Source organism: Ciconia boyciana, chromosome 8, assembly GCF_034638445.1.
Source record: "Ciconia boyciana chromosome 8, ASM3463844v1, whole genome shotgun sequence".
NCBI classification, from domain to species: Eukaryota; Metazoa; Chordata; class Aves; order Ciconiiformes; family Ciconiidae; genus Ciconia; species Ciconia boyciana.
In genome coordinates, this window is record NC_132941.1 from 21925858 (window position 1) to 21949220 (window position 23363).

The 23363-nt window shown below is 52.0% G+C and overlaps 1 protein-coding gene across 5 annotated transcripts in view; it reads right to left on the minus strand.

The window, feature by feature from the left end:
* Positions 1-23363, minus strand: part of LINGO1 (leucine rich repeat and Ig domain containing 1) — a 166641-nt gene that overhangs the window by 66861 nt on the left and 76417 nt on the right. For all 5 annotated transcript variants that reach the window (XM_072870634.1, XM_072870635.1, XM_072870632.1 and 2 more), the window contains one exon: positions 4538-4708. The gene's annotated coding sequence lies outside the window, so the exon portion shown is untranslated. The remainder of the gene's footprint in view (positions 1-4537; positions 4709-23363) is intronic.

Consider the following 23363-nt stretch of genomic DNA (forward strand, 5'->3'; position numbering starts at 1 on the left):
GAGTGACCCCGTCTTACCCTGCCCTCCCACAGCCTCACCTTGTGCTGCCATCCTGGCAGGTAGGGGATGCTCCCTAAACCCAGCTGCCCCACGCATGGGAGGCAGCACAGCCTGGTCAGGCTGCCAGCACCAGAGTGCCCAAATCAACCATGTCCCAGCCTCAGGCTCACCTCCCCGCTGCTGCCACAGCTGAGGTACATGCTGGAGAGGGCAGTGCAGGTACCATGGCTGTGACTCTCCTGCCACGTGTGGCAAGCAGTGTCCCACATTCACCTTTTCTCCTGCCAGAAACCATTTTCCATCACAATTTTCACTGTTTCAGGGGACAAGGTCAAGGCAGGGGGACGTATTCCTCCTTTTTTGGAATCAAATAATTATTTCTCTGAATCCTGAGTAGCTCCACAAGCGGGGGGGCACGGAGGAGCCTCAGGAGACATGAGCACTGCTGGAGGGACTCCAGCCCCACTGCAGGACTCTACCTGCCCTTCCCAGCAAAGGGACACAGTGCTGGGCTAGCCAGGAGCCTCTCTCCTGGCCGCTAGCTTTTCCAAAGCAGTTATGTGAGATAACCAAAGGACACTCAAGAAAAGCAAAAACATCTCATTTCCAGAAGTGTTGAGTGCCCTTGGCACGTACTAGCTTCAAACCTGGGTGCTCACTGTCCCCAGCCCTTGGCTAACTCTCACCGTCACACGGCCCCCACAACAGCAGCAGAGAAACAGATGACTTGGAAGACATGTGGGGCAGAGAGGGCACAGGCGAGGGGCGATGCAGCACTTTCTTTCCTGCCCAGCCACCTGAGCCAGCCCCCTTATGCACATAGCTCCTTGCACAGACTGGATCTATAGTACCAATTAATAGTTCATTGTTTGTTGTGGGGTTTTTAATTCCCATTATTGACTACACCTCCTTATGAACTCATATACTTAGGAGATCTTACAATGATCCCCAAAGCTACTAAAATAAACCTTCCGTATAAAAACTAGGAGCAAACCAATGCCTCTGCTTTAGGGGAACATAACCTGCCCAACCATGCTTCAAAGGACATCTGAGGTCCTAACATTGCTCAAGAGCCTGCAGAAAGCATTGAAAATGGGAAACAACTTATTTGGTTTATTTATTTATTTCTGCTTTCACACATCACTTATTTTAAAAGACTACAAACATGTTTATGAATTTAAGGTATTTAAATGGATCAAAATCTGTTTAGCTAGGAAGGAAAACAACTCTCCCACCCCAAACTTCTTGTGGGCTGGGACCTGCTTTTCAATCTTCCACCCACAGCAAATATTTCAAATCCCTTTTTAAGCTGAAAGGCTGCTTCTGGGGACAGATCGGGGAGAGGACCTGTGGGGGGGGCTGTTCCAACACTCTCCTCCATCATTGCCACAAGCACCCCTTACCCAGAATCTCAGGGACACCTGGGCAAGGAAGTCAACTGAGAGACAGGCAATAAATGCACCTGTGTGTGGGGAGAGCATCCAGGGAGGATAGAGAAAATGAGAAGCCTTCCTTCCTCCTCCTCCATCAGCAGCTTTCCACAAGGAGGATCAATGCAGCCCACTGTAACTGCACCATTGTTCCATTTTTAATTAATGAAAGAAAAAACTAATCATTGAATTAAACTTCTCATTACTCCAGCTGAATACCCACTAAGTAAATTTAATTACTGTACGAATTGGGTTTCTCCCTGCCTGTTTCATTAGCTACTGATAAAGGTGAAGGGGGGACAAAAAAAGAGAGGGAGAGATGAAAACAGAGAAAGAGAATGGAATATGGGAATAAGAAGTGCAAAAACAGAGGTAAGTGATTCAGCAGGTTTCAGGGGCTTCCAGTAAGGGCCTGGGGAAAGACCCTTCCATTCCTCCCAAACCAGGCTGGAGGGATTCCCTGTGAGATAAACCCCCTTCCTCCAACCCACCTCCTGCCCAGGGACAACCACCACCTTCTTCCAGGCCCACATCATGCATAGGAACATACAGCCCCACAAGCTCTGCCTCCGTGCATCTACCCCACATCCCCGAGGCTGGTCCCTGCTCTAAGAAGCAGAAGCTGAGCTGTGCTCTGGAATGGGTACACCGCAAGGATCCCTTGGCACGGAGGCCACAGGGACAAGGTCCTACCACCCTCCCCCAGCACCGCCCCTTGCACACCCTGGGTTCACAGCCACCTGCAAAACAGCAGACAGAGGCTCAGGCATAACTGGCTCCCCTCCAAATAAGGGCAGACACTGATTTCAGATCTGCAACAACCCTTGATCCCTTCTGATCTCACATAGCTCCAAAAGGCCAACTTTTGCCTCTGCAACAAAGGCAGTAACCCTGTAACACTTCAGCAGGGAGCTAGTGCTGACAAAAGCACAGGGAGCACACGAGAATGGATATCAAACACCTGCTGTCCCACCGCATACCAAGACACCTGCCTGGTACTCTTTGTACTTTAAGCCTTTCTGCTGGAGTGGGAGTCCTGTGCGCCCAGGCTGCTGGGGGCCAGGGATGTGCCAGCAGCACACTCCTCCTAGGAAATCAGCAGAGGATGCGCTCCTGCAGCCCCCCCGCACTGCTGCACAGGTTTTGTTTATGGCACGATTTTGGGTCTCTCCTACTCTCCTGCTACAATTCAGCCCTCCATTCCTCCTTCCTGATGAAGGGCATGAGCCATCATGGGGCAGGTACAGCCCCACACCAGGGAGGAGTCTGGCAGCCCCCACCAAGCACAGCAATCTCCCTTCCAGCACATGCCTCCACATCCAGCAGTCCTGCGATGTGACTGTTGGTAAGGTCACATTTGGGATAAACTGGGGGTGGGGAGAGTGTAGTAAATGAGAATTGCAGCCTCTTTCTTTAATTAGGTAGCTTCAGCTTTCAGCTGAGAGCACAGTAGAAGGGCTACCTAGGTGCTCACAGTGATGGGATTTGGCAAGTATGGTCAGAGCATCTCCTCCTTGTCATTAAGGGGTCAAGAGAAGCCCATGCAGGCTTCTTCTGCAGCCCCACGGGTAGGCTTTTGTTTACCGCAAGGCACTGTCCCTCTGCCTTGCATCAGCAGCTTGTGGCCCTCAGTGCCCAACTGCTGCTCTTCTGCAAGCCAGGGTGCTGCTGGGAGATGGGGTTTCTCCCTCATTCCCATGACTTTGCTACATCTTCTGACCCCAAACCAAGCAGACATGTTTGAACCCTTCACCTCCATGCTTTGGCCATGCAACCAGCCACCTGTCTCCCTTCCCTCCTTGCTGCTTCCCCAGTCCTTTCCTGCTCTCCTCCCTCCCCAGCCCAGCGGGCTCCTTCCCCAGAGGGGCTTCTCCAATGCAGGACAAGCCCAGCTGCAAACACTTTCCAGGCAGACCAGAAGGTCCCTTCAGTGTCACATTGATCCCCCCGTAAACTGGACTTTCTCAAACACTGGACAGGGAAAACACTGAGATAACAGGCACAGATGCTGTGGGGAGCAAACGGGGCTGAGTGAGACCTGCTATGCACCCATGGCACCCAGCAGCAGCCAGCACAGTGGGCACCAGTGCCAGTGGCCACCACCACAGCCTTAGGGCTCCATCCCATTCCTAGGAGGATGCTGTCTCCCAGGTGGGCTCAGCACAGCGTCCTCTTCTCACAGGCACAAGCTTTCTGCTGTAGCTAAAATTAGGTCCCACAGAATCTCTCCTGCCATCCCTGAAGTCATTGGTACAACATGTTCTGCCACCACAGGCTCTTCCCAAGCTCTCACTCAAAAAAACCCAATGATGCGTAGTACGTGCCTCACAGCTCCGACTCCCTCACACACACAAAGCAAATAACCCTGCAGGTTTTGCAGCCACCACCTCCCCGCTCTCTGCGCTGCGGGCAAGGCTCCCTCCTCCTGCCTGCTGTGGCTGCCCAGGCTGCCGGGTGCTGCCCACCAGCCCAGCAACCCTGGTGTAGCACCCATTACTCCAGCTTTCAACCCCAACAGCAACATATTCTGAGGATTTGGGTTGGGAAAACAAGGCGGGGGTGGATGTGTGTGTTTGCTTGTTTTTTGTTTTGGTGGCCAAATTGAGAAAAGAAAGTAATTCAGGGTGACTGAAGTAATTTTTTTTTTGCCAAATTTTAAAACCCCAGTAATAATCTGGGGCTGAAGGAAACATTTTGTTTGGTCTGAAGCGAAGCTTTCATTTTGTTTGTAGGTGGCTTCCCCCCGCCACACTGAAAAAAAACCTAGAAAAAAAGCAAAATGAAATGTCATCTCGAAACAGATGGCTGAAAGGTTTCATTTTGAAAATGTCAAAATGAAACTTTTCAGTGTTTCACTTTTTTTCCCCAGCCAAAACCACTTGCTAAATACAACCTGAATTCGTGAGCTGTTTCTGTTGACTGAAACCTGAATTATTCGGTGCATAAGCTGTTCACTCAACACCTTTTTTGCAGGCCTGCGTACACACCCCACACTGTGCATCCTGCTGCAGCGGGGAGATGCACGTGGAGCAAACAGGGAAGCGAACCCTGTAGCATGTCCTTCTGCAGAGAAGTGGCATAGGAAAGGAAAGCAAAAGGGGACTTACCGTGGCAGCAGACCTCTGCAGCTTCGTTTCGGGTGCTGGAGGAGCTTCCGGCGCAGCGGAGGGAGAGGGGGGTGCTGCAGCCCCGGGCGGGAAGGACAGGGTGGTCCTGCCTGTCTCATGGGACCCAACGCGGAACAGCGGGGCACCTCGCTCAGCCCTGGACACGCAGCCCTGCAAGACAGGAGGATGGGGAGAGCGTGAGAAGATGCTGGAGAGAGAAACATCCAATTTGGGCAGAAAAGGAGGGAGGTTTTGGGGGCTGAGGCCAAGCACAGTTAAGGGATTAGGGCAAGGTGGTAGCAGCAAGCAGCTGCTGGTGTCGGGTCTGTTCCCTGACACCACACTCTGCCCCATGCAACAGTTTTCATCTCCTCTTGCCCTGCTCTCAAGGCCCACTTGCCCAACTGCTTGCTAGCACAGGTCTGTCTGTGCCAGTGGCCACACAAGAGATAAGCAGGAGGACTCCTGAAGTGTCACAGTAGCAGCAAACCCAAGCCAAGGGACCTGCCCTGCTGGAGAGCGTGTCCAGGAGGGGTTGCTCACTCCCTCCCACCACCATCGATCATTGCAGCTAGCCCACACCACAGCAGCATTGGCAGATGGTCATCAAGGAAGGCTTTGCCCACCTGACTTCTCTTGCTCAAGGAGGGATGATGTTCATCCCGGAGCGGCCAAAGTCAGATCCCAGGGATGAGCTCTAACCACCAGCTGGTAACCAGCTCAGGGCTGATCAGATCTTACTGGCAGCAAACCCCACAACCCCTCTCCCATGTCCTGAGGCCGTGGGAGGGTGGTCCTGGGCGCTAGTCTCTGCCACTGCCTTGTGCCAGGACCACAGCCAGGTCACTCCATCCCTACACTGCAAGGCCTGTCCCCCAGCTGGGTGTCTAGGTGACACTGCAATGCTGGAGGGCAACGAGCCTGTTGAACCACACACACAAGGCTCCCACCTTCCGCAAGCAGGAATCAGGTTTTGACTGCAAAGTTCACAGTCCAAGCGTTTTCAAGCATGAGCAAAGTCCAGCAGCCCCCAATTCTGCCTTGAATTCAGGGCCTCAACACAGGGGAAGGGAATGGAAATATTTTAAATTTGCTTTAATCCTTCCTTCTCTTCCTCTCCCAAATTACCCCTCAGTGCTGACCTGAGAGCCTGCATTTCCTTGCCAAGCACTGTGACTCCTATCACTCCCTGAAGACCTGCAAGAGTCCTGGGGTGCACTGGCAGTGTGCAGCAGAGAGGAGCAAAATGGGTCAGATTCAGGAGGATGTTCTCAAAAAAAAACCCCCCAAACCTTTAATCCAACCCAAAGTCATGGTTATAAAAATCTGGTTTGTGTTCCACAAGAAGCCAGGTTAAGGAAATCACATGCCACAAAATCCTATGAAAACAGGAGCTGACACCTAAACCTGAAATCCACAAGTCAGGTACAGAGTTCATGTTAGAAACTTAGGTTCATTTTCTTTTCCCTTTTGCCTCTGGCTCAGTTCAGGGGCAGCGGCACTGAGATACTGCAGGAGCATTACCCTTCCAGCACGAGCACACACCACAAAATGCTGAGGCTGGTGTTAGAAAACCTGTTTTTACGAGATCACTAGTCCGATTGCTAGATGAAAGAGGATTAGATGAAGCTTAGACTAAGCATCTCAACAGTATCAAGCCGTAAGATGATGCTCAGCCATTGCTACTGCTAAGGTAACACGGAGATAGATTTATCTGCTAAGAGAGAAAAATCTCACTTCGGAGAGCCCTCCTTGGCACAAAGAGGGGTATTTGCCGGGTCCTCAGTAGGAGGCTATGTGTCCGCAGGGGCAGGGCAGACCTGGCTGCCCACAGGCAGGAGTCTGCCAGATGGAGTCACATGGAATAAGAGGCAGCTTGCTCCAAACTCAAACCTCCTCCCAAGTTCAGGGGGTGGCAATCGGAAATTAAGCCCATCTGTTCCTAGAACATTGCTGTAGCGGAGAGGTGAGGAGGCTGAAAATCTGAGCTCTAAAGAAATTAAAAGCAGTAGAGAGAGCCAGCAAGCTGCCCATCAGGGAAGGGATGCTACATCTCAGGCTCACTACTGCAATGAGTTTGGAGATCTCAGTCCAGACCTCAATTAAATCTATTGAGCAAGGGAGCTGCAGCAGCACATGGATCCCCTACATTAGCCCACCCCAGCAGGAATGAGATAAGGCAGTTGGGGCTCCCCAGACCTCATGGATGAGCTGCATGGCGTGCAGGTGAGGGAAGAGAAACTGAGGCAGACACGAGTGGTGAGAGAGGCTGGCAGGCAGGTGGTGCCACGCCAGCTCCGGAGCTACCACAGCCAAACTTGCCGGTGAGCCACGCAGCTGCAGCGATCCCAGCCCTGGCAAACATGCCTTGTCATGTGGAACAGTGTTTCAGAAAAGAATATTAAGGGATCAGTCAGCATTAAAAATGGCCAGTTTTGATGTGTTTAAGAGAAAACATCTCCCTTTTTTCCTCCCTCTCTGAGCCCACTTTTCATTTTAAGAATCTCCTCATTTTTTTTTTCTACCCCCAATGCAAACAAACTCTGCTGTCAAGCTCAAACACTCACTTTGCATTTCTGCCACATTCATTCAAATAAATCATTCGGAACCAAACCTTCACTTTTCCCCTTCTCCCTTGAAGGAATGATGCTAAACCACCCAGCCAGCCTGGAAATCCATTTTTTGCCCAGTTCCTGCTAAAAGCCAGGACAGCAGGGTGTTGGCTGGGAGCAGAGGCGTGGGAGGTAGTGGCCAGGTGGGGTTTGGAAGTGCTGCCTACAAAGCACCTCTTGATGCCAGGACATTCAAAAAAAGCAATTTTTACACAGCCTTTATCCCTGAGAGACGGAAATAACAAGGGAGCAGAATGGGATCAGGCGTGGGGAGACAGAGAGAGATTTAGCAGCTGGTCCTGAGCACCACTCGGGGTACCTAGGGCCAAGCCAGCAAAGGAGGCAAGGTGGCTACAAGGAGGCACATCCAGCATCAGGAACAGGGCAGGAGTACCTGGTCCGTCATGTTTGCAAGGAGCAGAAACTCAGATTTAGAAAAGAGTATTTATGAGTATTGAGGAAAAAAAGCCATGCCACAGGGAATAACAGGGCTTTCTTGTGGCTGGCAGCTGAACGGAATAAATCTATCCACTGGGCATAAATTGTTTAAGCAAAAAATCCCTCTCAACTTGAATATTTTGCAAGAAAAATAGCAACAAAAAAGGAAAGAAAACCCTGATCCCTCATCATTTCTCTCCTCAAGGTCGGAGCTGTTATTCTCTTCTGTGATGGAGGAAAACACACCTTTCACTAGTAAGTTTAGCCAAAAGAAATGAAACATTCGGGAAGCGAGTGCATTACTGCCTGGACTGACCTGCCTGGCCAGATTAGGCTACATATCTCTATTTAACAGGGAGTTATCTTTCAAAAGCGAGTTGTGGGGAGGCTCAGTGTTGGGGCAGAGGGGCAGTCTGGTGCAAACGAGGAGGAACACGGTGCTTCAGTGACCAGCTTGCTGCCTGCTCAGATGGGGATGGGGCAGGACGCCAGAGCCATGCAGGGAGCCCTGCTGCATCTCTGATCCCAGGGGCAGGATTCTGCTGCCGTTCCTGGTCCACTCCTGCCCTCATCCCAAGTGCAGAGGTGGCAGAGGCACCAGCCCCTCCCATCATCTCCAGGAGCAGACCTGGCTGTGGCACACAGCAGGGACGGGGCAGAGGCACCCAGGGGTAAGGGAGACATCATCCACTGGGGCTACAGCAGTCAAAGAGAGCAGCCTTGTGTCAGAGCAAAGGAACTAGAGCCCCTTCAGTTATTATGCAGAGGCTGTGCTAAGGTTCCTGCTTTAGTGCACTGCAGGCACTAAATTAAGGGGACATTTACAACCCACAATGCAGAGAAGCAGCTGCTAAAGGTGGTCACGGTGAGTGACTTCACCTCTGGGTGAAAGGCTCCACGAAGGCTCAGCCATGAGGGATCAAGATGGGAAAACAAGTCCTTCCTTCCACCTACTGCCCTGTGGGGCAGGGCCAGGACATCTCTGGGCACCTGGGGCAAGTGGGAACCAGTAACAACCTGCTCTGCTCAGTGCCAGAGAGGGTCTGAGACTTGCCCTGTTTGGAGGGGATGAGGGGATGCAAAGCCCATGGGATATTGAAGCTTGGTCCAGTTAGCAGAATCCTAGCATGACAAACTGCACCACCACCACCAGGACAGCACCCAGCTGAAGCAAACCCAAGGGATCTGCTCCCCAGAAATGAAGCTCCCCCAGACCAAGCCTTGCCAGGGCTACACACAGCACAGACCAGCAAGGCAGTTGTCTAGACCATCAAGCAGTTCCTGGTGGCAAAACAAGCCCTGATATCTGCTCGGCCATTTTCACTGCCCGTGACAGCCAAGCTGGCTGCAGCTGCCAAAAAGGGGGTCACACAGGGTGACAGCTCCTATGGCTCCTCCTGGGAGCAGCCAGTACCGCTCCCTTCCTCTTCCCACATCCACACCAAGCCCAGCTCACCAGGGCTTTCCACGCAGCACTGCTCCTTCCTCCTCACCCGGCAGGAACAGCCAACTTTAGCACTGGCCAAAACCCAGCGTGCCTGCACGGATGAGCCAGCCATGCCCTGCACTCCTGCTCTTCCCTGGTGCCGTGGCAGTGCCCAGCTCGTTGGCTGATGAGGGGCACCAGGACCTTTTCCTTGCAGGTCTAGGGATGTACCGTGCTGTGCTCAGCCATGCAGAGAAGGAGATGGCTCTTGATGGGAGCTGGCATAGACCTATCCCAGCCCAAGGCACTGAGCCCAGAGGCAGTCACCTCCTGGAAGTGGCCGAGGGGAAGGGGAAGCAGAGGAAGACAAGGCAAGAGCAGAGATAAGATGAGCTGACACGCATGCAAGACAAGGAGAAAGGGATTAACTGTGCTCCAGCCAACACAAAGGCAGGAGGGTGCACTGAGAGGGGATCTCAAAGTCACAGCACACTGTGCCGACCAGCACATGCATTGGCTTTCGTCAATAATTCAGCGTGTTGGGTCATGAACGCAACTGCAGAGGGGCTGCGACTGGAGGGGGCATTTCTACCTGAGCAGAGGGAATGGCAGTGATGGGTGGGAGGGCATCCCTGAACAGGACTGCAGCACTGCAGGGTGCTGGGCACCAGGGAGACTGGCCTACTCACTCACTGGAAGGCACAAATGGCATCATGCTCACGTCCCTGCAGCTTGTAGAACCTTTTGAGAAAGTTAACTCAATGAATTAACACCCAAACCTCTCCAAACCCAGGGTGTTTCCTGCCTGTAGGAATTTACAGCCACTGTAACCACCTCCTGCAGCATGACCCATTTGCTTGGATGTACCATGTGTTAGAGATTTGAACACTCAGTCACTGGGACCAGCCCAGGGCAGTGTCCATGATCTCTCGTGCAAACAGACTGCTTCGCCCTGTGCAGCCCCCCACTAGAGCAGCGTGCCAGCAGCACCAGCCAGCCCAGGTGCTTCAGGAGCATCCTTACTCAAAGGATCACTCCAAATGCCCCAGCTAGGAACAGATGGCTGCCCCTATTCAGCTTCAACAGACACCTCTCCTGCCTGCCAGCAGAGCCAAGACCCTGCAGCTCCCATGTCTTTGGGAGCCATGTGCTTGAGTGTGCCCAGAGTTACTGCACTTGACAAAGAAATCAGCAGTGGACAATTTCTGGCTTCTGTTGCGGAGCAGGCCAGGCCAGTGGGTCATGAATTGTCTCCTTTGGCCTTTAAATGTGCAAAAAGTGGAATTCAGAGGTCTTGAACTCCTCTGAAAGATCAGCCCTGAGCCTGGAGAGCTGCCCAGAGCAAGGGATCCTGCTGTCTCAACCCAAAGCCTGTGCTTTGGCCCCCAGGTGAACATGTCACAAGGAGAGCATCCGATGAGCCATGGGGAAGCCAAAGTCACAGCCAAGGCCAGTTACAGGAATAGAATTGGCTCAGACTGAGAAAAATGTAACTTTCCATCACTTTGCAAGCAGCCATTCATCCTGCAGGCCAGCTGGCTGCCATGTCAGTGCACCTCCCATCCATTTCAAGTGTCCTGATAACACCAATGCTTCACAAGACTAGCTCAAGAAAGCTTGGGAGAGTTATTATCCAAAGCCAAGTAGCTGGAGTTGACCCAAATCTTAGGCAAGTGATTAAAATGACTGGCTTTTTTTTTTTTTTTAAAGAAAACTGCTGTGCTGTACCTGGAAAACTATTAACTCTGTAAGGCTACACAAGCACACAAGTGCTTGCAGACTGGTGAAGCTCATCCTCACATACAGCCCTGGGACCAGCCACCCCCTGCAGGCTCCAAAAATGGGGTGCTTTGGCCAAGATGCTCCTCTTGAGCATTGTGTTACCACACCCGGGCAGCTCTCACTGCAGGATCAGGGATGGGATACTCAGTCATGGGGATGAGTGTTGAATTGCTGGTCTGCATGCCCCATGATTTGGATGAATTTCACTGTGGGTTACATGAGTCTGTTCTGGCTGGGAACAGATTGTCACAAAACTGCCTTTGCTTCAGATCCAGATTCAGGTCCTATCCAGGCCCCTCTGCTCCTACGGGACACAGTTAACACTGCCAGCCAAGAACAAGGTATCGTTCTTCCCCTTTGACTACATACACTAAAAATCAAGTTTCTTTTCTTTCAGAGCAAAGGAAACTAAAGGCAGCAGCATTTCCAGGTGAGCAGAGCACAAGAGCAGCTACTGAATAACATCAACCAAATCCCAGACTCTCCCTTGGGCAGCTCCCAGCCCCACCCTTCCCCATGTCCTCCCTACCTCTCCATCCTCCCTGCCAGTGCCGCCCCACACTGGGACAAGGGCTGCTTTCCCAGGCAGGGCAGGAAGAGCACGGGTTGCTACTCACAGGCACATTGGAATCTCAGGCCAGCTTTCCTGCATACCAGGGCAGGAGGACACCCCACTCTTGCCCTTCTGGGTTCAATGCCAGAACCCAAAACTCAGGTGTCGGTCCATTACAGATTAAAGGAGTGAACATAAGGACAAACCCTGCCTGTTTGATGAACCAGCACAGCCCCAAAAGCCCACACGTACTTGCTTCAGTTTGACCACGTTGCCCCAGGGACTGGCAACTGAGAATCTACAGATTGGGGACACTATGTGGCCTCAGGGTTATTTTGCATGTCCTTGCCCCTGGAGAGCACAATATCCAGGAACCTCTGGGGAGTCAAGGGAGGTCATTCAGTTTTATGTCCTGGACGTAACCAACTCATGCCAAATGCTCAGCTGGGGCACTGGCATGGAAGCTGCCAAACTTGCTGCACCGAGAAGTTGAACTGTGCTTAGATGGGGATCCCAAACAGGGTAAAATCTGCATTTAATACCTATTATTCTAACATCTCCCCATCTGTCCATTTCCCTCACATGCCTGTAACTGCAGTATGCCAGGGCTGCCTGATATCAATGGCACTTTAATTTCATCATTCCCAACTTATTTAGAGCAATTAGGAGGCAATGAGCACACAGTGGGAGCCATGATGCACTTGAATAGCATCCAAGGGTTACCGCAGTATCACAGGAGACCTTCAGATGGAATTATCAGTCTGCAAAAAAACTTAAATAAAAAGGAAGGCAATCCCCAAAGGAAGGATAAGGTTCTTCTTGGTCCTATAGGTCCCTTTTTAATTTGAAATCAGCTGACAGAAATATAAAGAGATTATATACCTTACTTAATTAGTGAAGAGACAGCATCTCAGGTTGGAAGACAAAGATAAGACGTTTTGCCGGGGCATCTGGCTGGAGAAATGACTGGGGGAGCAAGGCAGGGATTCCTGTGAGGTCGATTACCTAATCCCACTGCAGGCAAGCAAGTTTTGCCATTCACCTTTCTGGAAGGAGAGGTAAAAAACCAACAGTTTTGGAAATCCTACCCAGAAAGGTAAAGCAAAAAGCTGCTTCTCCCTAGTGATTTCTACTGGATGGTAGGAGCACTGCACAAAGCCAGTGCCACCAAGAAAGCTACCAAAAAAAGCCAGCCAGCCTGCAGTCTGGCTTCCCGACGTCCCCATTTCATGCAAGGCAGGTGAGGTGCCAAAGGAGGGGACAGCTCCTCACTTCTGATTTAGCCACATGCCCACACTCCTCCTGCACAGGCTCTTTAAATGCCTGCCTGCGTGAGAAAAGCAATGGCCTATTTTTTTTCTGAGCTGCTCAGTACAGCCTCCACCTCAGAGCACAGCATGCACAGGTCTTATTTAGGATGCTTCAGACACATCCAAAGGGACTTTGGGAACAGTCTGTGGAAAGAGAAGACTGAGTGGGCAACCTGAGTCACTTCATTGCTTACAGAAGTGTACAAAAGCATCTTCCATTTGAGCAAAACTCAGCACAGCTCCTGTTGACTCTGGGGACCAGGGGAAAGTGCATCCTCTCTAGCATACTCCACTGATGCAGAATAACTGCACACCACCTTTCTCATCCGGGCTTACCGAAAGAGGGATCATCCCCCGCAGCTATGATCCAAACCTCTGATCCTGGCAATTCCTCCACAGCGCAGGAGCCGAGAGCTGTTCTAACGGGTGAGGGCTGTGGAGGAATTAGCTTCCTCCCAAGGAGAAGAAAGCAGAGCAAGACATGTGAGGGGAGAGGTGTGTGCACACGCGTGTGCGTGCCCTGAAGAGATACGATTACAGCTGGCTGCAAAACTCAGCTCTGAACTCATTGCCAGAGAGCCTGACTCATGCAGACAAGTCCGACCAGCACCATCCACTGCACATGGGAAAAGGAGATAAGCACAGGAGTTACAGGAGACTCTGGTCCAGAGTCAAATAGACTCGGCCTTTACCTTGAGCCCTGTCCTCGAGAAAGTCACTTCAAGCTGTCAAACAAGGGCCTCTGTGCAAACATCCCCATATGCTGGGGCTGAGAAGGATCACTGTGAGGCAAGGACATGCCCTGCCGTGGGGAGCTCCTCGCATTACCTTTCCTCATTAATGGTGGTAAGAGGTGCTGGTTTGTGCCCTGAAAGCTCAAAGCCTCTGCTCATCTACCCAACGGCACAGCCCAGGTCGCACAGGACCTGAGTTGTCCTTCCAATGAACCTCTGTCCTCATCTAGGACAGGACAGCCACCATGGGCTCCCCTTGCTCTCCCAGTCTCACCTTTCTGTTAAGGCTCATCACAACAGCACCACACAATGTCAACAGCAAGGTGCCTGCTGGGGGTTCAGATGCCCTGAGCCAGCTCGGAAAAAAGCCCTAGTCATTACAGCTGCAAGACGCTAATGGCTCCTGGTCGCTGCACCACAGTGACCGACAGCACTTTCACCTCTCTCCGTCAGGGTATTTATTTTCCACAAGATAAAAGCCACAAAGTGGCATCCAGCACAGGCGATATTATTTCACAGGACTTCTGATGCTGTCAGCAACCACATGCACAGCAACTCCCTGGGATGGCAGGGAGGGGGGTTCATGGGAATATATGGAAAGTGCCAAAATATGAACTGCTAATAAGATGTATTTTCAAATGTCACCAAGTTATGATCTATTGATCTCGCACCAGAAGCCTGACTCTTTCTGTGTAATATTAATCTATGTCACTTACACGTTGTGGGAACTGCAGATTGAACGAGTGCCGTTACACTAAAATTAGGTATTACAATTATTAACTGCTAGGGGCCCAAACGAGCAAGGTTCTGAAGAGCCAATCCAGAATAATAGTGGCTTAACAACCTGCTGGGAGCACCCATGCACACGTAAGCTTGAGCACCTCGGTGCAGTGGTGTGGGACAGGGGCACGAGGCTCACCACAGAGCAGATGCTGCGCTCAGGGTAACACCCCTGCCTAGGAACAGCCTGGAAGAAGCCGATTTGGGTGCAGCTAGGAACATGAGTGAAGTCCTATCCTGAATCAGGGGAATCCCAGGGAGAAAAGTGTTTCCAACCCCATCCAACACACAGCTAAGGCCTGACAGCCCCCACTAAGCTGCTGTGACACATGGCCAGGGCAGGGTGCTGATGACACCTCCTAGACTGGCTAAAGCCCTTACAAGCACCTGCAATTCCTCACGGAGGTTACCCCAAACCTGAGAGCATGATTCTGGTAGGAACTCTAGAAGAGAGTTGTCTAGCAGAAAGTTTTTGCAGAAGTTGAAAACACTCCAATGGGACTTTGGCCAAATATTTTAGATCCCTTTTAAAAACAAGGCCAATCCATAGTCACTTCTAATGATCCCACTGACTGTTTTTCACTGCGTGCTAACAGAGACAAGTTGTCTCCTTTAGACCACTATATCATGGCTGAGAGCATCAAGAGGGGAAGATGATGGGCTTGGAGAGGAAGAACATCCTTCCTTTGCTCCACTTCAGCTGCTAATAGGCATGCCAGAGCTCTCTGAATAACATTACATTAGTGCTGCATAAAAGGAATAAAGCCCTAAAACAACACATTACATATTTGCTCAACTACACATCACACAAAAGACTGTCCCCAGGACACCACATGAGGACTTGAAATAGCAAAGCCAAGGGCTGTAAAAAGCACCAAGCTGGGCAGACATCCACAGTGCCCACGGCCGGGGTTCGGATGCACGCGAGAGCTGGGCACGCAGGAGCATGGCTGCGGGGAGCTGATGGGATAATCTCATTTAACCAAAGGAAGCTGCATAAAACACTCAGTCTCCTCTGCCAGAAACTTGGGCAAGCCCCAACCATTGGGCATAGAGTCTGCAGAGAAATCAGCATCCAGACGAGGAATGCAGCATCCAGGGCAAGACCTGCTGCTGTGCTGGGGCACAGCCCTGGCTGCCACCTGCCTGGCACTGACCCACAATTTCCCCCTGCTCCTTTGTTTTCACTTCCAGCACTTAAAAATTTTCACTCCTAAACTCAATGAATTGTCAGTTCCAAATGCCTCTTGCCCACAGGAAAGGCAACTGCATGAAGTGCTGTTTGATATTTTCCAATAACTGTCATTGTGGCACAGGGCTGATACGGAGCCTTCAGCAGTAAATTGTAATGACAGTTTTGGTGGGGTGAAATAAGTAGTTTTTAAAAGACCTTTTTCTCCCTCTGCCCCCAGCACCTGGCAGGCCTACAGCATGTTTCCATAGCCAGGCATATGGCAAGATCACTGGGCCCTGCTCTGCCACCACAAAGGGCCATCAAAATGTACCTTGGCTGGAGAGGTGAGGTCCCACCAGCCGGTGGCCTGTGGCACAGGACGAGCCAACAGATGTGCTGGGACAGAGGTGGAGAACCTGAAGGGGTCAGAGACAGAGAGAGGGGACTCCCCTTGTGCTAACATTGGAGAAGTGGAGTCAGAGACCTTTTGGATGCGTGTTTCTCCCCTGCCCTCAGAAAGGACAGATTTGCTAAATCAGCACAGCTTTGCAGGAGAGCTTTGTCCTTATTGGCAAGCAGGAGAGGCTCGGCTCCCCCTCATAGGTGAGCTGCCAGAGAGGCACAGAAAAGCCAGGTGCACATCTGACTTTAAATGCACCCTCCGCTGCTGGCAATCAGGGATGAGCAGGAGCCCCTTGCACCCAGCAAGACCAAGTGCAGGAGCAAGCACTCTCCAGGAGGTCTGTGGTCCCTGCCTGCCGCTGCTCTGACACCCAGAGCACAGATCCAGAGCGTGACACTGAAACAACCTCAACCAGCTACCTATCTGTCCAGCTCCCTGCTGTTGGGATCATGGCAGGAACCTGCTAGCAAGAGTCAGCGAACACCCCAACCACAGAAACATCTCTCCCTCCACAAAGAGGCTAAAAGCAAAGCCCACTTTCTGAAGACTCCTTCTGGAGGAAGATTTCTCCAATACAGCTTGCAGAGGTGCAACCAATGTGCAAAGTCACAGAGGTATTGGCATGCCTGGGAGTCTTTACCCCATGCTCTGGGAAGGGCCATGCAAGCCAGCCACAGCCAAGCTGCAAGCCCCACAGCCCCTGCACCTGGGCACGCAACCAGGGGCTGGCAGCGAGAGGAGATGCAATGCCTCAGAAGTTTTCTGAGTTATTGTGTCACACCGAACAGCTCTGACCTTTTCAATATTCTGTATTTTTATTGGCTGCCCATTTCCCCTCAATCCCCACAGGCTCATTAGAGAGCGAGCAGAGCCGAAGGCAGCTCCAGCAGCCAATGCCGCTGCACAACACTGAAAAGGTCAGAGACATTGAGGCTGAGCAAAGCTGCTCTCGGGAGGGCGGTTATAGCAGGACAGGAACACTCCTCAGCCAACTCAGGCTGCAGACCAGGACCTGTTTCCCAGGGACCCTCCCAAGGCAGACCTCCTGCCTTGTCTACACCAGAGCGAGGCTGCAGAAATGGTCACACGTGGTGTGACAGAGAGCCCCAAGGCTGCTACTCAGGTGCTGCCAGCAGGGAGAGGACCAAGAACATCTCCCAGAGCCTCCAGCGCAATGGGATAGGGAAGGCAACTACCCGAGGGGATTACCACCCAACTTTAGCAGACGTAAGAGGAGACTGTCTGAAGTCTAGGCCTCCCCTGAGACGTTCAGGGGACAGAAAGGAAAACTCAGCCCTGCTAGCAGGCTGCAAGCCAGGCAGGCAAACATGGCACGCCACTGGGCAGGGACAGCACACACACAAGCAGCACAGCTGCTTCACTCACAGCCTTTTGATCAGCCACAGTCCCACTCAGCCATCTTACATGAAATAAGAGCATGACACAGCATCCCTAAAGACCTGGCACCCCCTCTCCCTGCTCCGGAGAGGAGAAAGGCAAGCCCCAGGAGTTAACCCTCCTCCCAGAGAGAGGCTCCAGACCCAGGAAGGCAACATGAGCCAGCGAGGCTGCAGTTCCCAAGCAGGACCACAGATGAATAACACATATAAACCCAGCCTGGCTCTCCATGCTGGTCCTCAACACACCCACAGTCACAAGCACAGTACATTGAGAAAGCCCAACTCCAAAGATACAGGCTGGGAACCTCAACCAGGGAGCTGCTAACAGGGAGGTGGTAGGAAAGATGGTGACTTTCCAGAGCTCAGCTATCAGCCCTCTACTGTGGGGTCAAAACTCACTGGGTGGCTTCAGAAACGTGTCCCCTGGGGCATGAAGGTGCAGCGAGGGCTGGCTGCTCTTTCAGGGAAGACAAGCAGGAGCAGAGGGTGCCCTCCCCAGCAGGCATGAGCCCATGGCTCCAAACAAAGCAGGCAGAGGTGGGTGCTGCAGCCAGGTCCATCAACAGCAACAAACCAGGTCCAGGGGCCCCATAGGCAGCCCAGGCTGGAGCAAAAGGAGACAGAGCTGGAGACACCCACATCAAAGCTCAGAAAAAGAGCAAGGAGGCCAGCCCTGAGCATAAATATGGCTCCCAGAGCAGCGCTTGTTGGGTAACAGTTGGAGAGGGTCAGGTGGAGGCTCCAGGTGGGGCTGCTTAGGGCAAATAAGGCCCTTTAGCAATTAGCTTGCCTCACAACAGCTGGGCTCTCAATGGCCACCCTCTCCTTCTCCATATGGCAGAAGACAACCATATTTTGGCAGCAGCTTGCCTGCTGAGGGGGTCTGCATGACCCCTGGGGAGACCCACCCATGCCAGGGGCCGTTGGACGGGCTGTGCTGCCTCCAGACAGTCCTGAGGCATGGGGGGCAGCTGCCCCAGTCCCCATACTGGTTTTGGCACCATTTCCCAGTACAACCAGCAGCTCAATCAGTGCTGAGAGGCTGGGGGGGGAGCGGGGCCGCAGGGGCAGCTGCTGTGAGGAGATCGGGTCTGCCCTGTGCCAGTTCTGGCTGGTTCCGCCAGGGCCCAGCCGGCCCCGGCCCTGTTGAGGCCTGTGCCCCCTCATACCCCTCAGCGGGGAGGGCAGTGTGGTGGGCCTGGCTGCCTCCCAGATCTGGCCCCTGACTTTTTATTTGTTCATAAATGTTCAAAACCAGGGGAAATAAGTGGTAAATGCTCTTTCTCTATCAACACGTAATGCCAGAGTGAGCATTTCCAGGGCTACCAGAAGCAGACATGTTGGGCATGGGTAAACAGCACTCGATGAGCTTCTCCTTTGTCAATATGAAAACATACCCAAAAAAACCCCAACCCAGAGGTAGAAACAATAAAGGACAGACATAAAGAAGCAACAGCCAGAAACACCCCAGGAGGGAGCAGGGGGAAAGGGGCAGAGCCGCCCAGTGGGGACAAGGGCGGTGAAGCCCCTCGGGATGAATACCAAGGGTTAAAAACTGCAACAGCTCCTTTCTGAGAAATGGAAAATATCACAGCTCTGGCAACACATACTCAGATTTTTCTAAAATAATGTTAGATTTTTAGGTTTTTTTTTTAAAAAAAAAAACTGTATCTGGGCAAAGAGTGCATTGACATTAGTGACAGATGGGATGGAAAAATTTTTGTTTGGAAAAAATATCTTCTTTTGAGTCACATGCACGCAGAAAGGAAAACAACTTAACCCGTCCGGTCTCCCTCCAAGGGTGAGCTGTAACATGGTGGCAAAGAGCCGAATCCCGCCAGGCTGCAGGGACAGACCCCTGCCCTTCAGGTCAAGAGATGCCAAAGCTGAAAGGTTCAGAGACAGGATTTTTGCCCTACAAAAAAGCATTTTTCTTCTTCCATGGAAGGCAGCGAAGGCAAACCGGCTTTCAGCCCTCCCTGTTAAACCCAGGTGGCCTTGCTCAGGAAAGGTTGTATCATCCCTGCAGCCCGGGCACCACAGGGCCATGGCAATGGCAAGTCCTGGGAGCCACATCATCACCTCCTTCTTGGCTCCACTTGGCCAAACCCAGCCCTCAGTCCAGGAACCCCAGTGGCCCTTGGACAGCATCGACCACGTGTTATCTCAGAGCAGGGATGGGCTTTGCAAGAGCTTTGCTCAGACTGCAGAGACCAGGAGCATTAGAAAGACGAGACCTGGGGAAGACGGGCTTTATCGTGGAAAGCAGAGCCAAGCAAGGAGTTGTGTTTGCCCGGCAAAGGCATGGAGAAGGGAGGAATGAGAGGCAGGAGGAGGGCCAGGATGAAGAGTGGGGCAGGGGAGGGAATTACAAAGTGTTTGCCCGTGTGGTGAAACCGGCTGGAGATGAACTCCCACCGCTGCTGTTTTGACAGCCCAAACGCACTCGCTCGCACAATATCTCTGTCTTGTTAAAGGTAATTACAGTTCTTCCTGTGTAATGAGATGGTTTTTAAAGGCCATTCAAAAGAAATTTTCTATAATGAGGTTAAGGGTTTTATGGTGTTATACATCAAGGGAGCTGGTAATTGGTCGGATCCAGGCAGCATCCTGAAGCAGGGAGATAGGAGGTTCTGTGAATAATAGGCTAGCACAGAGTGCAGAGTCTCCAAAATGTTTTGGTTCTGCAGAGGAGGGAGAATAAAAGTGGAGGAAGGAGGGAAGAACAGAGAGAAAGGAAAAGGCAGAGAGTCAGATGCTGCCAGCTCCTGCAGGACTACGGTGGCTTCTTCTGTCTTGCTTTGGGTGGGTTTTGAGGAGCTTCATGAGAGAAGAAGGACCAGCGTGTACGTAGTGGGTCCTATAGCACAGCATTTCTGCTCTGGGTGGGAAATGCCACTCTGCCGGTTGGTGCAGGGTGGCAGCCGGCTCGGTCCCGGGCAGGGAGCAGGGAGAAGGCAGGCAGAGACTGCCTGCATGGCACGGCATGGCTGCGAGATCTGCCTGATCCAGACTTGCACACCACCCCCGCCTGCTCCATCTGGAGAGAGGAAGAGCAGAAGGCTTTGCCCGCACAGGGATCTCCCCACTGTGCACGAAGACACAGTTGCAGTGGGTTGAATGCCGTGCAGCTGAGGTGTAAACTGCTCCTGCCTCTTATTTCCCTCCAACAAGTCCCAGGTCCCTCCCTCAGCCTGCGCAGGAAAAGCCCCAGCAGACCTGTCACCCAGCCCTCAGATCAAGCCTTTCCCCACTAGATCGCTCCTTGTTTATTATTGCTACTGCTGCTGCTTCCGCTCCCTCCCGATGTCTCTGCTCTTCCAGGGCCGCCCAGCAGCGGGATCATTACTCCCATGTATTTAGCGGCAGCTCCCTGGTGCTGCTGCTGAAGGCCTGCAGCATTTCTCCATATTTAGAAGAAGCTGATGGTGGCTGAGACACTGCTGTGGGTGAACAACAGGGAGCCAAGCTCAAAGAGCGGCTATTTTCGTGCCACCACCAACCCGTGAGCCCCAGGCGCTAGCAACTTCATAGCAAAGCTTGTTCTCTTGGGATCTCCAGCCCACTTGTTTGTGCTGAAGAGGCAGGAGTGGCAGCGGAGAGACAAGTACCTGAACTCTGTGAGGCTTAAGTGCTCGTCTGATTGAAAAATCAGCCTTTAGATGCGTGGAGGTTCAGCCACCACTTGTGCTGGCAATGCTGAAGGAGTTGGACGAGTGTGCTGGTGATGGCAGGGGAGGATGCTCTTTGCATTACTCCCACCTCCTCTGCAAGGATTGCTGGCTTGGATGGTTAGGGGGGAATGACTGAACGCCAGTTTCCCTAATAAACCTAAATTTTCCCATGGCACATCAGTTGAACCTCCTGTGAACTTCAAAAGATGTTTGAGTAGGGGCTTTTTTTTGTTTATTTTAGTTTTCTCAAGGGTTATCTGCCCATACCTCTGCTTTATAGTCCATAACTTGCCCTTAGCAACAGCCAGTCCAAGCTTTGGATCATGATCTCATGTCTCAGTGGGGCAGTGGAATCAACTTCCCAAGGGACGGACTCACTCCGGGACGTGTGGGGCTGGAGTTGAAGTCCTTTGAAAACCGGGCACAGCTAGAGGCGGGAATTTGCAGGCAAATCCTGCAAAATCCCAAGCGGATGTGACTTCGTGCTGCTGCACTGTGGCTGGAGGAACTGCTGCCGCTGTCACCCGCAGAGGACACGGCCCTGGGACTCAGACCCCTAATTTGGCTCTGTGGCCTTATTCCCGTCTGAACTTTCCAGTGCTTTTTGCCCCTGTCTACTACTGCAAATTACACAACTGCTGGACCCTCAGGAAACAGTTTTTAAAGGCTGGAACTAACAGCTCCCACTCAGCTGATGCAGCCGGTGGAGGCTGGAGCAAGAGGGCCTCTGGTGATCTCATTAGTGGGCACCGCGGCCTCAGAGGCACTGCGGAGGGTGCGTAACGACGGCACATGTCTCATTTCTGGAGACAGTGAAGTCCCATGTTTGAGCTCCTATAAACTCCACGCTGAGGAACAAGCCATGCACCAACTCACATGTCTCGGCACCGAGCAGGGCTCCCCGATTTGGGGTGAGGCAGCGTGAGGCGGGTCTGTGCCGCAGATGCGATGCATCTGCTTTTGGGAGTGAGCATGAGCCTGGCCTGGCTTCTCGAACCACCTCTCCGTCACCATGCACTGGAGCACAGTATCGAGCACTCTGCACGGCTGCAGCGGGGCTGAGCTGTGGGGCACAGAGTGGAAGGAAAGCGGCTTTCCCTGGCACCGCCAGCTTCCTGCTCCTGTCAGCATACAGAAGAAAAGGAAACATTTCCCAAGCCCTCGGTTTCAAACGACACTAAGTGCATTTTGCAAGATGCCACCAGTCGCTGGGTAACATACATTACTCGCCTGATTCTGCCTGAGGAATTGCATTTAATATCCTGCCTATTTATGTTTTTTAAAGACCAATTAAATATTAAAGGCATTTATCAAGGTTTAACGCTGCAGTGAGTGTAACAGCTCAGATGCCAGTGATGCCAGTGCGTGTGGTTTCAGCAGCGAGGTGCAAGGGAAGCCATGGGTTTCTGAGCTGCTCTGCCCTGCACAGAGCCAGCCGCGCAGAGCACGGTGGGGATGGAGATGGCCCAGGGGACTTGAGAGGGGACACTACTGCCCTTTATAGCTCCAGGTCTCTGCTTCGAATCTGAGCTAGGCAGGCGCAGAGAGCTGTAACTGTCTGAGAGGCGCCCGCTCGCAGGATCTGTCCCCACCCAGGATGTGAAAGCTCCTAATCATGTACCAAAACCTTTCTCTGCTCCAGTCTGGAAACCTGAAATCACAGCCACTGCCTGAATAGAGGTGGTTTCAGAATTTGTCAACTAAATGTGTTTTCATCAGTAAATACCAGTTTGTTGAAATTCAAAGCCTTCCAAAAAAGGATCAATTGTGACAAATTACCCATTTCACAAAAATTCTGGAAAAAGGCTCAGAAGGTCAAAATGTCCCATTTTTGACACATTTGAAATGAAAGAAAATCAATTTTTAGGTTAATAAATCTAAGGTAATTTATAGTTTTGCAAAAAGGACTAGAAATGAAAAGCAACTATCAAAATGTTTTGAAATTATTTTAAAAAAACCCTATTCAGTGGAATCAAAAGGGGTTTTTTTCAAGATTTTTTTTTTCTTTTACTGCTATTGGAATTTTACATGTCTGTTCCTGTTGCTGGTGGGAACTCATTTTTTTCTATCTCAAGAATTGCCGGGGTGGGGAGATGCTTCCTCAGCCAGTTCTGGTCTCGCTAACACGACCTCAGATGGATTATCGCTGTTACTGACATTACAACAGATGCCAGAGGCCTCCGCTAAGCTCCACTGCCCAGGAGGCTCTGGGTGAGCATGCCTGGAGACATCCATCCCTCTCCCCCTTCGAGTGCCAGCCCTGCCACAGAGGGAGAGTGAGGAAGACCCACCGGATCAGCTGTCACCCTCGTGAGCTGATGGCACGACGCAGGGCAGGATGCAGGTTACAGCCCCGGTGCATGTTGCTGAGAGGAGGGGGTCCCTCTGGAGCCCAGAGGTATCTGGCTGTTCACAGGCTCCCCGTTCAGCAGACCCCAAACAGATGGACAGGCAGTGAGCCCTTGAACACAGAGCAGATGACAGTGCTGAGCGGGGAGCAGGTAAGGGGAATGCTTTCCTTGCCCTCCCCGTCCCCCTCA